At 47.6% G+C, this 15,954-nt stretch overlaps 1 protein-coding gene across 2 annotated transcripts in view; it reads right to left on the bottom strand.

The window, feature by feature from the left end:
• The window catches only part of ESPL1 (extra spindle pole bodies like 1, separase), a 588,475-nt gene that overhangs the window by 279,243 nt on the left and 293,278 nt on the right, over window positions 1-15,954 (bottom strand). The gene's annotated exons all lie outside the window — the stretch shown is intronic.

The raw sequence follows: 15,954 nt of genomic DNA, 5'->3' as shown, positions 1-15,954 counted from the left end.
GTACCTTTCATAGATTCACATGCATGAATCATTTCTCGGTCATCGAGATGGGAGTCCAAGGGTAACAAACAGTATTTAAATAATGACATGGGCTATAAAGGCCCTGAGCCATGTCATACATAACCTATGTCCTTTTAAAAAAAGGTGAAGAAATGAGACCATTCCCTTGAAACATATACTGGATCTAGCTAAGATCTAGCTATAAAGCATTCATTGATAGAATCACAGAAACATACAGTGTTATTCAAAAGGTACAAAAACATTTATTAAAATGACAGAAATAAAAACCAATTCACAATTGTACATCATACATTTCATAAAAAACAAATACAATTATTCGTAAACTAGTAAGACAGTTGGACAATTTCTTGTGACCTGCACAATATATCAGACAGACTAAAGTTGCAAAACATGAAAATTGTAAAATACAGGGTGTACATTCAATACTACAATTTGATCTCTCCCTAGTCTTGTAAACTGAGACTTGTATATCAACAAGGGAAGAGGAGATTTGAATTGTACTGGGTTTAGGCGTCGACGCGTTTCGGTGGTTATGCCGTATTGATCTTCCACCTTTTTCAAGACTATAAATTCGATGTCTGTCTTGTTTCAGGGTCTTTGTAAATATCCTGTGTTTACGAGTGTCGTAGTAAAATTAATATAAACCACGGCGGTGGACAGTTGAAGTACTTCTTAAAGCTGTCAGTAGTGTTCCATCTTTAGAATTAGTTGGTGTCGTTTAATATATAAAAATTTATAACTTGGGTTAAAAACGTGGAGTTGCTGGTCCTTATTACCGCAATCAAATGGGAATCATGAATATGAATTCCGGGCGTCTGGGCAGAAGCCTCGAGAGGAGAAGAGTTCTCTCCTTTGAACGCGTATCAATCACGCTGCTTCGGGGTTTCAGGAATGAATGAAGGGGGGAGCAACTTTTAAACAAGCATTTACAATGCAACGGTTTCGCTTGCTGCTATGTGCCTCTATTTCTATTGATGCTGACAATTTGAGATCACTAAAGAACTTGATGGTTTTTAGTGTTAAGACGTGTGTAAAAAAAAGCTTTTGCATGATGTGCACCAGTGTTTTTTAACCTTAATCTTCCCGACGGCGCCTAGAGACCCTTACGGGTGATTGTTTGCGCTTTACAAATGTGGATTATTTAGCAGACATATATGTTGAACTGAAGGCCAGCTAAACAAGTCTCTGGTCAATTAAGATTGAAACACAATGTGCTGGTGGACTGTGCACTAAATTCTCGTTGAAAATTAAGAACAGTTGTTTTGCTGTAAACATGGTTCTGTACCCAGTATTAACTCATGACCTGCCAGTTATCTTTACTACGGTCTAGTCTGTAGGTCTGCGTTTCTTAGTGTGTGAAATGTGCGTGTTATGAATGTTTCCTTAACTTGCTGTGGGACTTTGTGAATGCATTCCTGTGAGGTGGACTGCCTGTGTTCTACAGTTTATGCCCTTTGGATTTACAAACAGCATTCTAGGAGGCGAAAGTGTCAGCGGTCTAGAAGGCCTAATGCAAATCACGACTGATCACTGCAATTTGCATAAAACACACACTTCAATGTCCGACGAGAGACAGGGGTCTTAGCTGGTCTTGTACATCACATATAAACGATCACAGTGATGTAACTAATAAAACAGCATGTTATATATGATTTCTAGGGTGCCCCGCGCACTGTAGCATCCTGAAATGTCAATATGTGATTATAATGACTTAAAGGCTGTGTTTGTGATGTCTAAAATGACAACATAAGGGGAGGTAACGGGCATCAATCACCCAGCTCTTGACCTAATTTCCCCTATAGAAGGCCGTGTTTCAAGTAGAAGCATAATAATAGCTTCTACTGTAGCAAAGATGCGAGTGCGGTGTGTCATCCTATTCCAGTCAATCACAAGGATAGAAACACTAGGATGTGAACTTTCTCATGAAGTCCTGGGAGCAGGTGGGGTGTTATTGAGCCTTGTATCATCCCAGACACTTGTTAGACAGCATACAAGGAGTCAGAAACAGGACATTTGCCAGCACACGAACAGGTTGGGGTGTATTTGGTACCCCTTGCTTTGAATAGAAAACACAGCTAGCTTAAAGTATCAACTACAGATGGCTAGGGTGTCAGTTTACACACAAGAGAAGAGATGGTATACACCTTTTATCAATTCATACTGTGACAGGAGCTCGTGCCAGGACCACACAAGCATTTACAATGCAATGGTTTCGCCTTTTGAAAAGTTTTAGCTATTGGCATTGTAAATGACAACATTTGAATTTATGTGTTGGTTTTGAAAAAGGATAAATAAATGGCATTGTCATTTACAATGCCAATAGTTTAATCTCTAGATCGAAACTTGTAAACAGCTACTCCAACCGCAGTGTTCCGGCGCTAGAGGTTCACAAATGACGGCAGCCAAGGACAACTTAACTCTAAAAAAGGCATGTTTTTAGCTGTTTCTTAAAAAGGTAGTCGTATCAGTGGATATCAAAAGCACTTTTGTATGTATATTGTCAAAAACTGCACGAAATACACTAGCTTCACTAATCATTTCACATGACAACTACACAATAGCACTAGCTGTACCACAAACCTTCCCTTGATCGCTATCACCAAATTCAGACCATTACTATCTCGACGACAGAAAAACACCGAATTCCCTCTCAAACAAACTCAGCCACATGTAGACTCTGTTTACTAGCTGCATGGAGCTTCTTACCAACAGGAGAGCCATCGGGGTTGTATGCACCAAACACGAACATACCGCACACGGACAGCGGGAGGGGGCGGGAACAGGCACACGGACAGCGGGAGGGGGGCGGGAACGGGCACACGGACAGCGGGAGGGGGCGGGAACGGGCACACGGACAGCGGGAGGGGGGCGGGAACGGGCACACAGACAGCGGGAGGGGGGGGAGCACTCACCTGGACTTCTTCCGGGGGCAACAAAGACAACACCACGGAGACACAGACAGGGAGACAACATGAGGCGAGATAGACGTAGCACAGAAACAACGTAAAGATGCCGACGAAAGCATTCTTAACTCTTAAAAAGGCATGTTTTTAGCTGTTTCCTAAAAAGGTAGTCGTATCAGTGGATATCAAAAGCACTTTTGTATGTATATTGTCAAAAACTGCACAAAATACACTAGCTTCACTAATCATTTCACATGACAACTACACAATAGCACTAGCTGTACCACAAACCTTCCCTTGATCGCAATCACCAAATTCAGGCCATTACTATCTCGACGACAGAAAAACACCGAATTCCCTCTCAAACAAACTCAGCCACATATAGACTCTGTTTACTAGCTGCATGGAGCTTCTTACCAACAGGAGAGCCATCGGGGTTGTATGCACCAAACACGAACATACCGCACACGGACAGCGGGAGGGGGCGGGAACGGGCACACGGACAGGGGGAGGGGCGGGAACGGGCACACGGACAGCGGGAGGGGGGAGGGGGGCGGGAACGGGCACACGGACAGCGGGAGGGGAGGGGAGCACTCACCTGGACTTCTTCCGGGGGCAACAAAGACAACACCACGGAGACACAGACAGGGAGACAACATGAGGCGAGATAGACGTAGCACAGAAACAACGTAAACATGCCGACGAAAGCATTCCATTGGAAAGACATGAGACGGGGGCAACAGAGACAACACCACGGAGACAACATGAGGCGAGATAGACGTAGCACAGAAACAACGTAAACATGTGTGAGCATGCGTACACATACACGTGCACACACACATGAACAGTTTGTTGTTCTGTGCATAAAAGCCCAGCTTCAGTAGCCTAAACCTTGGGAAGGCAGCTCCAAACTATTTGTATGTGCCAATGTTTGTGGTAAGATCAGATATCAGCAGAAGGAGACTGGCCCACCAGACCATAAAACAGGTGCACGAGCAGCCACAAAACTGACCCGCACACTGACCTTTCAGACCAGACCTTCATGCACTGCCAGATTTCCCTCTGTCCCTGCGTCCCTGTGCCTGCCTTCCACATAGGTATGTTTTCACCTACGATCCCTGCATGTCATTGTGAGGGAAGCGCGAGCCGTGGTTTAGCAATCTGTCCAGGTCTAGTTGAGACACGTGCGCGAAACTCATAACACAAGCACGCCGTTCGGGGTGAGAATTGAGACCATTTTCTAACTCCGAATGCATTCAAAATAGACCGACACGGTGTGACAGGCGGCTGTGCCAGGAAAACCGGAGGCCCACATGATGATGAAGACCCATACTTGTAAAGCGGGAACATATCATCCCTTAAGGTTTCAAGGCGCTGGGGGGTCGTGGTTGAGGAGATTAAAGTGAGCTATTGCCCAGAGTCACATGGTGCTGAGCCGGGCTTCCACCGGCGCCCGGCATCGAACTGTGAGCCTCGCGTACGGAGTCAGCCGCTCTGGCCACTGCGCCACACCTCTCCTTCACTGTAGGCTGTCCCAAGGTCTCACAGCATCACAAACATTCTACCGCATTTTAAGTGCAAATACTATCTTTACTATGTTTAGCTTCCAAAAAACTCTACACCCGATAAATACAGAATGTTTTATTTATGTCTGACTCGTGATATAGCAAGAAAACAACTTTAAATACTGCACACAGGTGACAATCACAAACAGGTTCCATTTTGCAAAAACACAGATCTTCCGGCAAAATCTAAATCACGAGCTTTCAGACAATGGTGCCACCGAGCGTGGGCATAAAAAATAAATGAAACTTCTCATCGTGAGGCACGAATGAGAAAGTTCCTTCCTACCGTTAAAATGTCGGCCGCCGCAGCCTCCCTGCTCCCAACCTTGGCTTCGCCTCTGGCGCGCCGCGGAGCAGCACGGGGAGACAAAGCAGTGGCGTAACGAAACTTGAGGGGGCCCCCCTGCAAAGCACATGGAGGGCCCCCCCCCCCCCGTAGCGCGGCCCACCATGTTCCACTTTGGATTGTTCCTATTGGAGCAGAGTCAAGACTGATTTGCATATGGCTGAGTCCAAACTAAGGCGAAATGGAGTTCAGAAGAATGATGGTGTGAAATGCTACTCTGAACAATTGCCAGTGGTAAAACAAATTGTAAGCATTCGTCCCATTACCTTTTGAGTATGATGAAAATATAAGCATGCATAAAAGATCCTTCCATGCAATAGAACATTAAAGTAAGACCTACTGTCTTTGCATTTCTACTTTCAACAGATAAGTGAAATTATCTTACTCTCCAAGTAGAGTTCAGATATTTTTTTCTTCATCCCTAAGAATACAAGGACGAACTTGAAAAGTGCTATGGATATGACACTATCATGCAAAGATGGATAATTATTCTGTTTGCCCACATTTTCAAACTCAGCTTCACATTCTAGGTGTGTCGGAAATAGCACATACACAATAAAGTTAAAAAAATTGAATCCTCTGTAAAAAGAAAAGAATTCACTGCTACAGGAGAGGCGGAAGGAATGGTGGAGGTATTACACCATTAGACCATTAGGGTAGGAGAGCAGAGGAGGGGAGGGGCTACTATGCCAGATGGAGAAAAAGCATTAGGGGAAGACATGTCATGTGTCTAGCAACAAGAAGGAGAGCTCAAAGTGGCAGGAGAACAGGAGTGGCAGGAACTTTGAGAGTTGAGGGTTGTTGGTTATTGCTGTAGTGAACACTTTCTCTCCAATGTAGCGATCTTCAAGTGTGTAACAATGTCAGACTAATGATTACACTATTGATGAAAAGAAACAGAAAGGGGAGAGACATACAAGTGATGTTGTGATGGAAGGGTGTGGATTGGTTACAGTCTCAGAGTCTCCAATGACACACAGAGCTCTCTATAAAGAACCCTTTGGCTTCTGTATAATGACACAAACCCCAGATTACTTAGGCATCATGAACATTCCCACAACAGTTAGTCGACAACCCTGACTATAGTTTACCAACTGAGAAATGAGGAAATGCTGTGACTTTTCCCCCAGCTATCAGGATACACCTGAAGAGCTGAGCGGGATGCTATGTGATGAAGCAGGTGAGTGTTAGTATTGCATCCAGGGGACTACAGAGATTGACGTACAAGTGCAGGACGATCTGATTTTGTCCGAGAAATATTCGAAAAGCAGGAAAGGATTGGAGACCGTGAGGGATCTGCTCTTGGCGCATTCCTGACAGTGAGTGCTTTGGATGGAGCCAAAGAGCCAGTTCGGGTGGTGCGTGTAGAGGCGGGTCAATGTTCCATTACCTATGATGGTAAACTGAAACAACAAAATAAAGCGAAGGTAAAAGCCCAAGTCCTGCTTATCAGGGTCGAATTCCAGAGGGACCAAGGAAGCGGAAAAAAACAAAAGTGCAGGGGCGCTAAACTGAACTTCACCTGAGTGACGCTTGAACAAGCCCAACAATCACTGCTACCAAATGTCAAATACTATTTTTTAATTGATGCATCGTCTTCTGCCCTGTAAGTGTAGTAGTTCTTGTGCATCCACCTCCTATCAATTGAAAGTACTAAGATTTCTCAGTCCAGGATAAAAGGTTTACATACTCTGCTCTTCCATAGTTTCCATGTCTGCGTGTATATATTGCCTGTCTTCCTCCGGGTACTTGTTTAGTGAATGAATGAATGAATACATTTTTATTGCGCGACTGATTAAAATCTGTGCAATTCCTTCTCAATAAATACTTGTTGGGTGTCTTTTCATTGTGGGAATAACCCATGCCCACTTTTCTTGGTGCAAGTGAATGTGCGACAAGCCCTAGTATCTTGTCTATTTGTGACAAAGTGGAAAGAGTGTGACAAAGAGAAGGCAGCAGTGCTTGCCTATCAGGATTCTTTACACCCACGTTGCAAACTGAAGCCTTGCGAATCACAAGACTTCTGAGCAGCATATCTTGGGGTCAGGCATCCCAATGTGTAAAGACAGAATGGAATTAGGCGCCCATATTAAGGTTCCGCTCACACTTGAGTCCGACAAAAACATCTTACCATAGGCTGCTGCGAGGAAGAAAAAGATCAATTTCCACATGCAATTTATGTCTGACTAATAATGACCAGAACTACTGAAATTATGCGATGCCGCGGCCGCTGTGTTCCCTAATTAGCCTAGGCTCGACCGTCGGACTCGGACACAGACTCACCTGACACCTGACCTGAGGTCTGGGCGCCTGCGGAAGTCTGATTAGGTAGAGTCTGATAAGAGAGTACCACGAGAAGCCGCTCAGAGGGTGTCTGGTGGGAGTGCTGCGAGTGTCTGGTCAGAAAGAGCTGGCGACCAAGTGCTGCTGAGGTATCTACTAAAAGAGTACTGCGAGCGTCTGATTGGAGAGAGACTCTGATCCGAGAGTGTCATGATAATTCAATCAGACTGATTGAGAATATCGTCAGATAATGCTACGAGAGTCCCACCAGAGTGCCTGTAGATGAAGTGCTGAGACAGTCTGACTGGAGACCATCTGATAAGAAAGTGGTGCGAGAGCTTGTGTACAAAATGTCGCGAGAATCTGATGAAAGAGTTTGATGTGAGAGTTCGATCAGAGAGTGTCAGGTGAGACAGCATGTTTGGAGAGAGTTTGAAAAGAGAGTGCTGCGAGAGTACGATCAGAGAGTGACATCGTAGTCTAACCAGCATGCTGCGAGATTCTGATAAAAGAGAGTCTGATCAGAATGCTGCAACAGTCCACTCAGAGTCTCAGGAGAGACTCCTGCTGCGCGAGTCTGCTCAGAGTGTCAGGTGAGAGTGCAGCCTGATCAAAGATAGTGTGGAGACAGCTAGGGTACTGAGGGAATCTTATTAAAGAAAGATACGAGAGCGCTGCGAGCGTCAGGTTAGAGAGAGTCTTAAAAGAGTGCTGAGAGGGTGCGATCAGACAGTGACATGGTAGTCTAACCAGAGTGCAGCGAGATTCTGATAAAAGAGAGTCTGATAGGAGGGTGGAGTGAAAGTCGAGGACAGAGCGGTGCGGTAACCTCGCCAGAGTCCTCCTAGAGAGTGCCACCAGGGGTTGTGGTGAACCAGTGACATCAGACTATGACGTGTGAGCTGTGTCATAGACTGCTAGCACCTGGGACATGATCTCTGGGACATGATCACAAGGGCCTTTGTAAATCAACCCCAACACATCTGAAATGGGAATATTTCGGGAACCGTCCTATACAACAATAGAACTGGAAAGGACTGTGCCCTCCTGGCACTGTTATTAATAAGGAGGTGAACCTTTCAGCTGATGCACAAGGGGCTACAATGTATCTAATAAGTACTATTGACGTACTATTCCCCATACTCTTAGATGCCTCTTTGATTCAGACCTTATTGAGTGGCAGGGGGTGCACTGTGCACGTGAATGTCACGCAGGCCTGGCCAAGCTCTTCTGTCGTCTCTATAATGACGAAACCTGGTCCAAAAGCAACAATTAGGACTACACCTGTAAACTTATGTCAGTACACAACAGGCCCGGCTCCAGGAATATTTATTTGGGTGGGCCAAAGGTACATTTGGGTGGGCCACTGCTGGCCCGATTTATCGCTTATATATCTAGTCAGGCCTGCTTCTGGGCTCTCCTTTCTCTCCTTAGTCTTACACGGCACAGTAAAACCCACTCTTTTCCAAGTCTCCTTCTAAATGTTATCACTCTCAAAAAGTGCTTTTCTTCCATGTAATGTCCCTTTGATGGGAAGAGGAGGTTTCTAAGGTGGGAGTATCAAGCAAGTGACACTACTCAGGCTCCCTCTGTGTGAGCCTTCAGGGAGAAACCCTCTTCATTACTACCTCCACCTGACCCCGTACTCTGCAGCGCACTCCCTTACAGGCTTGATTGTCCACTTTTCTACCACCCCCTCTCCGTTACACCTTATCTCGCAGCTGACCTTGGGCCCCACCCCCATATCAGCCACCATTCAGTTCCACTTTCATTATTCCCAGTAAAAAACAATAGTAAAATCACCTTCAAACCTGAAACATTGAATATAGCAGTAAATGTAATTAGCATGCATGTTAAAGTATGCTCCACAGTTGTCCTAATCGGCCGGCTTTAGTGCTGGGGCAAAAGTCTTTTTGACCTATTTTTTTTTACCTCTTTCTCTGTAGATAACTCAACTACCACCCTCCACCAGTGCCCCCACCTCTCCATAGCTCCCCCACACCCCATGACCTCCTCCTCAGATTCCCTCACTGCCACCCTCCACCAGTGCCCTCTTTGCTCCTTAGTTCCCCCACCCCGTGACCTCCTCCTCGGATTCCCTAACTGCCGCCCTCCACCAGTGCCCCGCATCTCTCTGTAGTTTCCCCCCCCCCTACCCCATGACCTCCTCATCGGATTCCCTAACTGCCACCCTACACCAGTGCCCCTCATTTCTCTGTAGTTCCCCCCACCCCATTACCTCCTCCTTGGACTCCCTCACTGCCACCCTCCACCAGTGCCCCTCATTTCTCCATAGCCCCCCACCCCGTGACCTCCTCCTTGGATTCCCGCACTGCCTTCCCTCCACCAGTGCTCCTCAACTCTGTAGTTCTCCTCCACCCCGTGACCACCTCCACGGCTTCCCTCACTGCCACCCTCCACCAGTGCCCCTTACCTCGCCGTTGCCCCTCTCTCATATCCATTCCATTTGTTGTATAGCACTACTCATATGAGTGTAGGGTGTCACAGTACTTTACATAACAGCACACATTATACAGAGACAATAAATCGGTCTACGGGGAATGTCACATAAGCCAATGAGGATTACAAGGTGTCGAAATACCGTCATCCACACTCATGGGCAGTATATTTTACGGGGGTTTGGTCTGCAAAAGTACAAGCTCAGGATTTAAAGAGCACTCCAGTGGTTGGGGGCTGGCTTTACTGATAAAAAAGGTATAACTGCCCAAACAAACTCTTTTTTAGTAACATTAGAATGTTGAAAGAATGGAGAAGTTCTAACTATATCACAACACAAAAAAGCAAAGTTTGTATGCAGCTCTTTGATGACAGTTCATAGGTCACTATCCTATGTTAGGATAGTAACTTCTGAACTGCAATTGCAATTGAACTGTAAGTAACACACTGAGCTATTCCCGTAAAATTCAGTTTATCTGCATTTAACAACTGCCAACAGACAAATGGTTGCTCTGCAGTAGGATCGTAAATCACCAGTTATCTGAACAGTTTTTACTGTTGTATATCGGTGGCAGATTCACTACGAGGGCAAATGCTCGTGTTTTGGGTGGCCCAGGCTCATGTTTGGGTGGGCCTGGCCCACCCGGCCCACTCTCTAGTACTGGGCCTGGTACACAACCGGTCCCCTTCCCTGCTGTTTTCTCGTTAGTTTGCCTTTTGGCTCTGTTTGTTCTAGTTTTTTCGGAGGCGCGGGCTCCTTCCTTTGGGCTGCCCAGTTTTGGTCACAGGGGCGGTTAGGCGCCGGAAGTCTCTCACTGGTTCACGGGTGAGTAGGCCAGGCCACCTGGCCTGCAGACTGCAGCTCACAGTTCTGTAACTGTTAGGAGCAAGGCCGCAAGCGGGACGGGCAGAGAGGCTGCGGCCAGCGCAAGGCTAGCCAGCCACGTAGGGTTCCGGGGCCAGGGTGCAAATAATTTAAATTATGGCTAAAGGCCCGGCCGGTGACGCAGTGGATTCGAACACTCCTGACCTGACGCGCACCCACCCCACAATTTATTCAATTTAAAGAGACTGAGCCTCGCACTGCACACCATGGATAAAGAGCCTGCCTCAGGGGCCCCGGCCGGGGCTCTGCACAGTTTCTTAAGAGCCTCCCGGGGCCCGACCACCATTATAACTAGCCTCTCAGGCCAGGACCCCGGCCGGGGTCCCGCACGCACCATTTGCAAGAGCACGCGCACCAATTATAAGTGCCTCAAGCCTGGCCCCGACCGGCATGCCGCGGCCGCTGTGTTCCCTCTCAGAGTGAGACAGACCTCTAATTAGCCTAGGCTCGGACCGAGTCGGACACAGACTCTAACTCACCTGACGTGACCTGAGGACGGTCTGGCGGCGGGGCCTGGGCCTGGCCTGCAGGCTACAGCAGCTCACAGTTCTGTTAGCCGGCGCAAGGCCACAAGCGGGACGGGCAGAGAGGCTGCGGGCGGGCGGCCAGCGCAAGCCAGGCTACTAGCTAGCTAGCCAGGTAGGGGGCCAAAATGCAATTTAAATAATTAAAATTATGACTACAGGGCAGGCCCGGTCGGTGACGCAGTGGACAGTAGAAAGTCCGTCCTGGCTGGCCTGCATAGGAGCGTTACTGCTGGGTCTTCTCTTGTGGTTAGATGCAAGTGCCACACCTTACTCTAACGCCTCCCCCTAACGCACGCATACGCGTTCCGGAAGGCGGAAAGTGAAACCAGTGCACCGCCGCACCAGCGCACACCCACCCCTTAATTTATTTAATGAGCCTCGCACACCGTGAATAAGGAGCCTCAGGCAGGAGCCCCGGCCGGGGCCCCCGCACCAGGCATCTGCAAGAGCCAAAGAGCCTCAGGGGCCCCCGCCGGGGCCCTGCACAATTTCTTAAGAGCCGGCCGGGGCCCACGCACCATTATAACTAGCCTTAGGTCAGGCCAGGGCCCCGGCCGGGGCCCCACCCACACCATTTGCAAGACGGCGCGCACCACCATTTATAAGTGCCTCAGGGGCCCGTGCACAATCAGCTCAGCAGTGCGCACAGCACACAATTAAAATCCATGATGATCATTGATGTATTGAGGGGGCCGGCCCGGGGCCCCATGAGCGGCGGGGGCCTGTTACGCCCCTGAGACAAAGGCGCGCTCAGGGGGCAGGAGGGAAGTTTTGACGAGGCCCTCGCAAGTATGCAGCCATTGCCTGGGCTTGTCCCTTTCAAGGTGTGTGCACTGGAATTACGTTACTCGGCTTTCAAAGAGCAGCAAAACAAGTCAGGTCCCGGGCCGCGCTGTGATTGGCTGACGTCACGGGGGTGTCCCGGGCCGGCAGCCAATCACAGCGCGGCCCGGGAATGACGTCACGGGGGTGTCCCGGGCCGGCAGCCAATGGCAGCGCGGCCCGGGACAAAGGGGCGGGGCTTAAAAAAAGCACCAGAAACGCCCCCGAATCGCGTTTGAGAGAAAACGCGATTGACAGCCTCTGCCTCCCAATGGCTAGCCTCCATTTATGGAGCTAGCCAATTGGAAACAGAGGCTGTCCTAACCTCACTATTAGAAACAACAGATTTCGATCTGGGAGTGGCTTCGCCCCTCGCCAGGTTACGAAACCTAAAAAAAGGACCAAATGTTAAATGCAGCCAATCAGCACCCTCTAGAACTCTTCTTAGCAGAGGCAATTTCCCTCGGATTTTCCCAGCACAAGTAAGAAGGGATTATCTTATTGAATACCAAGGTAACAGCCTCTACGGGGAGGAGGGTGGGTGCATGTGGGTCTATGAAAGCTACCAATACTGCTGCATCTGCATCCTGTGCAGATTCTAGGCAGTAGTGCTGCATGAAACTAGGAGTGGTCCTCCAGGTTGCAGTATGGCAGACCTTTTCCAGAGTCACTCCCGCGAAGAGCGCCACTGACGTAGCAACAGCTGTGGGAGTGAGCTTTCGCTGTCCTTTACAAAGGTTTGTTAACTTTGAAATGGCAGAATTGTATCGCAGCCGATATCCATCTTGCGATAGTGGTTTTTGTTACTACAGTCCCTTCTTTGCCTTGGCCATTGGCAACTAAGAACTGATCAGTTTTTTTAATGCACTTTGTTCTCTGAAGGTAAAACTTAAAGCAACGCTTGACATCTAGTGTATGCAGTGTCTGCTCTGCAGGTGTTGATGGTTGCGGAAAAAAAAGACCAGAGTATCACTGGCTCATTGAAGAGGAATTATGACGGAACTTCCGGAATTAATGTAGGTTTAGTCCTTAGAATCACATCGTCTTCTTTAACTATTAAAATAGGTTTTTTAATGTTGAACACTTGGATCTCTTACCCTTCTGGCTGAGATGAGAGCCAGTAGAAGATAAACTTTTAATGTTATGAATTTCAATTCAGCTTTATGAATTCGTTTCAATGGACTTTCCATGAGTTGCGCAAGGACCACGTTGAGGTTCCTTCCAGCTGAGGTGCTCGCACTGGAGGAAAGGTATGGAACAGCCCCTTCATAAATTATTTGATCAGGCTTGAGGCATAAAGAGAAGTGGTGCTTGAAGCTCTTCTATAGCAGATGCACCTTAACTGAGGCAAAGCCAAACCAGATTTAGCCAGAGAGGAGATATGGTAAAAGCTGATGCTGGGATACGTTATTTCTTTAGCACCAAAAACAGAACCTTTTCCATTTCAGTTTGCATGTCTTGTTGGTACTTTCAGCTCTATATTTAGAGAGGCTGTCTCTACACTCCTGCAAAATGCTCAGGTCCCTAAGTTCCAAGAATTCAGGAGCCAAGCATGCAAGTGCAGAGACTCGGGGCTTGGATGGACCACTTGACCATTGTCCTGGGTCAGGAGAGGAGGAAGTAGCTGCAGACATATGGATCTGGCCTCTGAAAGACGAAGTTCCGGGAACCAGTGTTGTCTGGGGCCACCTGGGCGCAACGAGAATTAGGCTTCATTTCTACAGCTTAATTTTGATCAGTACTCTGGGAATCAATGGGATGAGGGAAAGGTGTAGGCATATATCCCTGACCAACGCATCAAAAGAGCATTGCCATGAGATCCAAAAGGGGGAACCTGCTAGCATAGGACAGGCATTTGACGTTTAGGTCTGTGGCAAACCGGTCCAGAGCTGGTTTTCCCCACAGAGGAAAATACTCTATTGAGCTGGAATTGGTGGAGTTCCCATTCTTGGCAATTGTCAGTACCTCTGCGGATCGCATCTGCTAGCTTGTTGTGTAAACCTGGAACATGCTCGGCCCTGAGAGAAATCCTGTGCTCTGTGCCCAGCTTCACAGTTCTTGCGCTTCCAGAGAATGCATGAAAAATGTGGTCCCTCCTTATTAGTTTATGTAGAACATACTGGTCGTGTTGTCCGTACCGACCAGTACAGAAGCGCCTGCTATTCTCGGTAGGAAGGCCTGTAAAGAGAGGAATATAGCCTGCAACTTCAGGATGTTGATATGACTGTTTTTGAGAACGGTTGCCTGGATGTAGTCTTTTGAAAGGTTTGGGTTGTGGTACCACCATTGCATTGCCGTCTTCATGGCAGGGGTAACACGAATTATGTTTTCGAAAGATCCTGACGTTTGAAGCCATTGATATTGCAGTTCCTCTGTGAGGTCTCATTCTGAATCTAGCACAGGGAACCTGGCCCATTGCTGATGAGCACATTCCTAGGAGCAGTTTGTATTCTTTTACTTAAAGACTTTCATTTTTGAGATGGCCATAGCCAATTGTCATAGACGGATTGGACATTCTTTCCACAAGAATGCACTGCATTGCATCGAGTCCAACCTGGCTCCCAGAAATGGTACCATTTGATTGGGAATAAATTAAGACTTTGTGCTGTTCACTGTCAGCCCCAGCTTGCTGAAAAGTCAAAGACGAGCGGTCGTGGTTCTGGCTGCTTGCTTTGCTGTTGATGCCTTCAGCGGCCAGTCGTCCAAGCAGGGGAATACTTGGTGACCTTGAGAACGTAGGACTGCGGCAACCGGAGCGAGGCACTTTGTAAATATCCTGGATTTGAGGCCGAAAGGGAGAACCTTGAATTGGTAGTGGGTACCAGCTACCGTGAATCTGAGTCATTTGATGCTTCCGATGAACGGTGATGTGGAAGAATGGGTCTTCCAAATCGAGGGAGGGTATGAAGTCTCCGTTGCTGGGATGCATAAGATCTCGGAAGAGTTACCATTCTGAAAGATTTGCTTTCTCAGTAACTTGTTTAGCTTTCTGAGATCCAAAATCGGAATCCATTCCTCAGACTTCTTCATAATCAAGAAAAAACAGGAATAGAAACCCTGACCCCTTTGCAAAGTTGGATCTTCCTCGATAGCTCCTTTTGAGAGCATATTTTTGCCTTTTTGTGCAATAAGTGAAGACGAGGGGGAGGGGCTCTCCTGGGTTGAGTAGTTGGAGGTCTCCCTACGAACTCCAGAGTATGACCGAAGGCAATCAGATCCAGCATCCATTGGTCCGTTGTTATACTCTGCCATTGATGAAAGAAACTGAAAAGCTTTGCACCTACAAGAGGGGAAAAGGGAGGCGAGTGCTGGTACCCTGCTCAGATCATTGCTTTCTCCCACTATCTCTGCCTTGGGTCGATGCTCTTTCGCCCCTCTTGAGGAGAGAAACCAGCTGTGGAAGACGGACGGTAGGAAGCAGGTGGATAGGCTTGCCTGTATTGTGGCTGATATTGTTGTGCCCTCTGGTAGTTTCCTCTGTAGGTGGCGAAACCTTGTCCTTTTGCTCCCCTGAACGGTGTCTTCTTGTACTGGAGGGAGCCTAAGGATTTTGCCGTATCCGTATTAGTTTTGATGGATAGAAAAGCCACATCTATATGTTTAACAAACAAAGCAACCCCATCAATTGCCATAACCAGGACCTTTGTCTAAACCTACGGTCTAAAAGTGGTGGCTTTCAACCACTCTTGGTGCCTCAATACTGCTGCACTTGTCAATTGGCAAAACCCCATATTGGCTATGTCCACAGCGTAGTCAATTGTCTCGGAGGCTGCCCTCTCTCCAAGATGATTTTTCTGGCTTCCTGCCTACTGTCCTCAGGGATGAAGTCTAGTAAGGAGGCCATGTCTGACCACATCGGTCTATCAGAACGGCCAAGCATTGGCCACCTTGATGGTAGTTGCAGCCATTGCGGAGAAACGCTGCCCCAGGATATCTAGCTTATGCCCTTCTTTGTCCAGAGAGGTTGAGATTGGGATGGCTGGGTTATTTGATCTCCTTTGTGTCGCCTGAGAAATAATCTGGCATAGGATAGCCAGTTAAGCAGGATGGTGAATCTTCTGGGGCACTGAACTGCTTATCTATGCGAGAGAGCACTGGCGGTATCGTGGCCGGGGTCTTAGTTATCTTCACTCTAGCCAGATGT

Source organism: Lissotriton helveticus, chromosome 1_1, assembly GCF_964261635.1.
Source record: "Lissotriton helveticus chromosome 1_1, aLisHel1.1, whole genome shotgun sequence".
Taxonomy (NCBI): Eukaryota; Metazoa; Chordata; class Amphibia; order Caudata; family Salamandridae; genus Lissotriton; species Lissotriton helveticus.
Note: the sequence above shows the minus strand (reverse complement) of the source record. Positions and strands in the feature narration are given on the sequence as shown.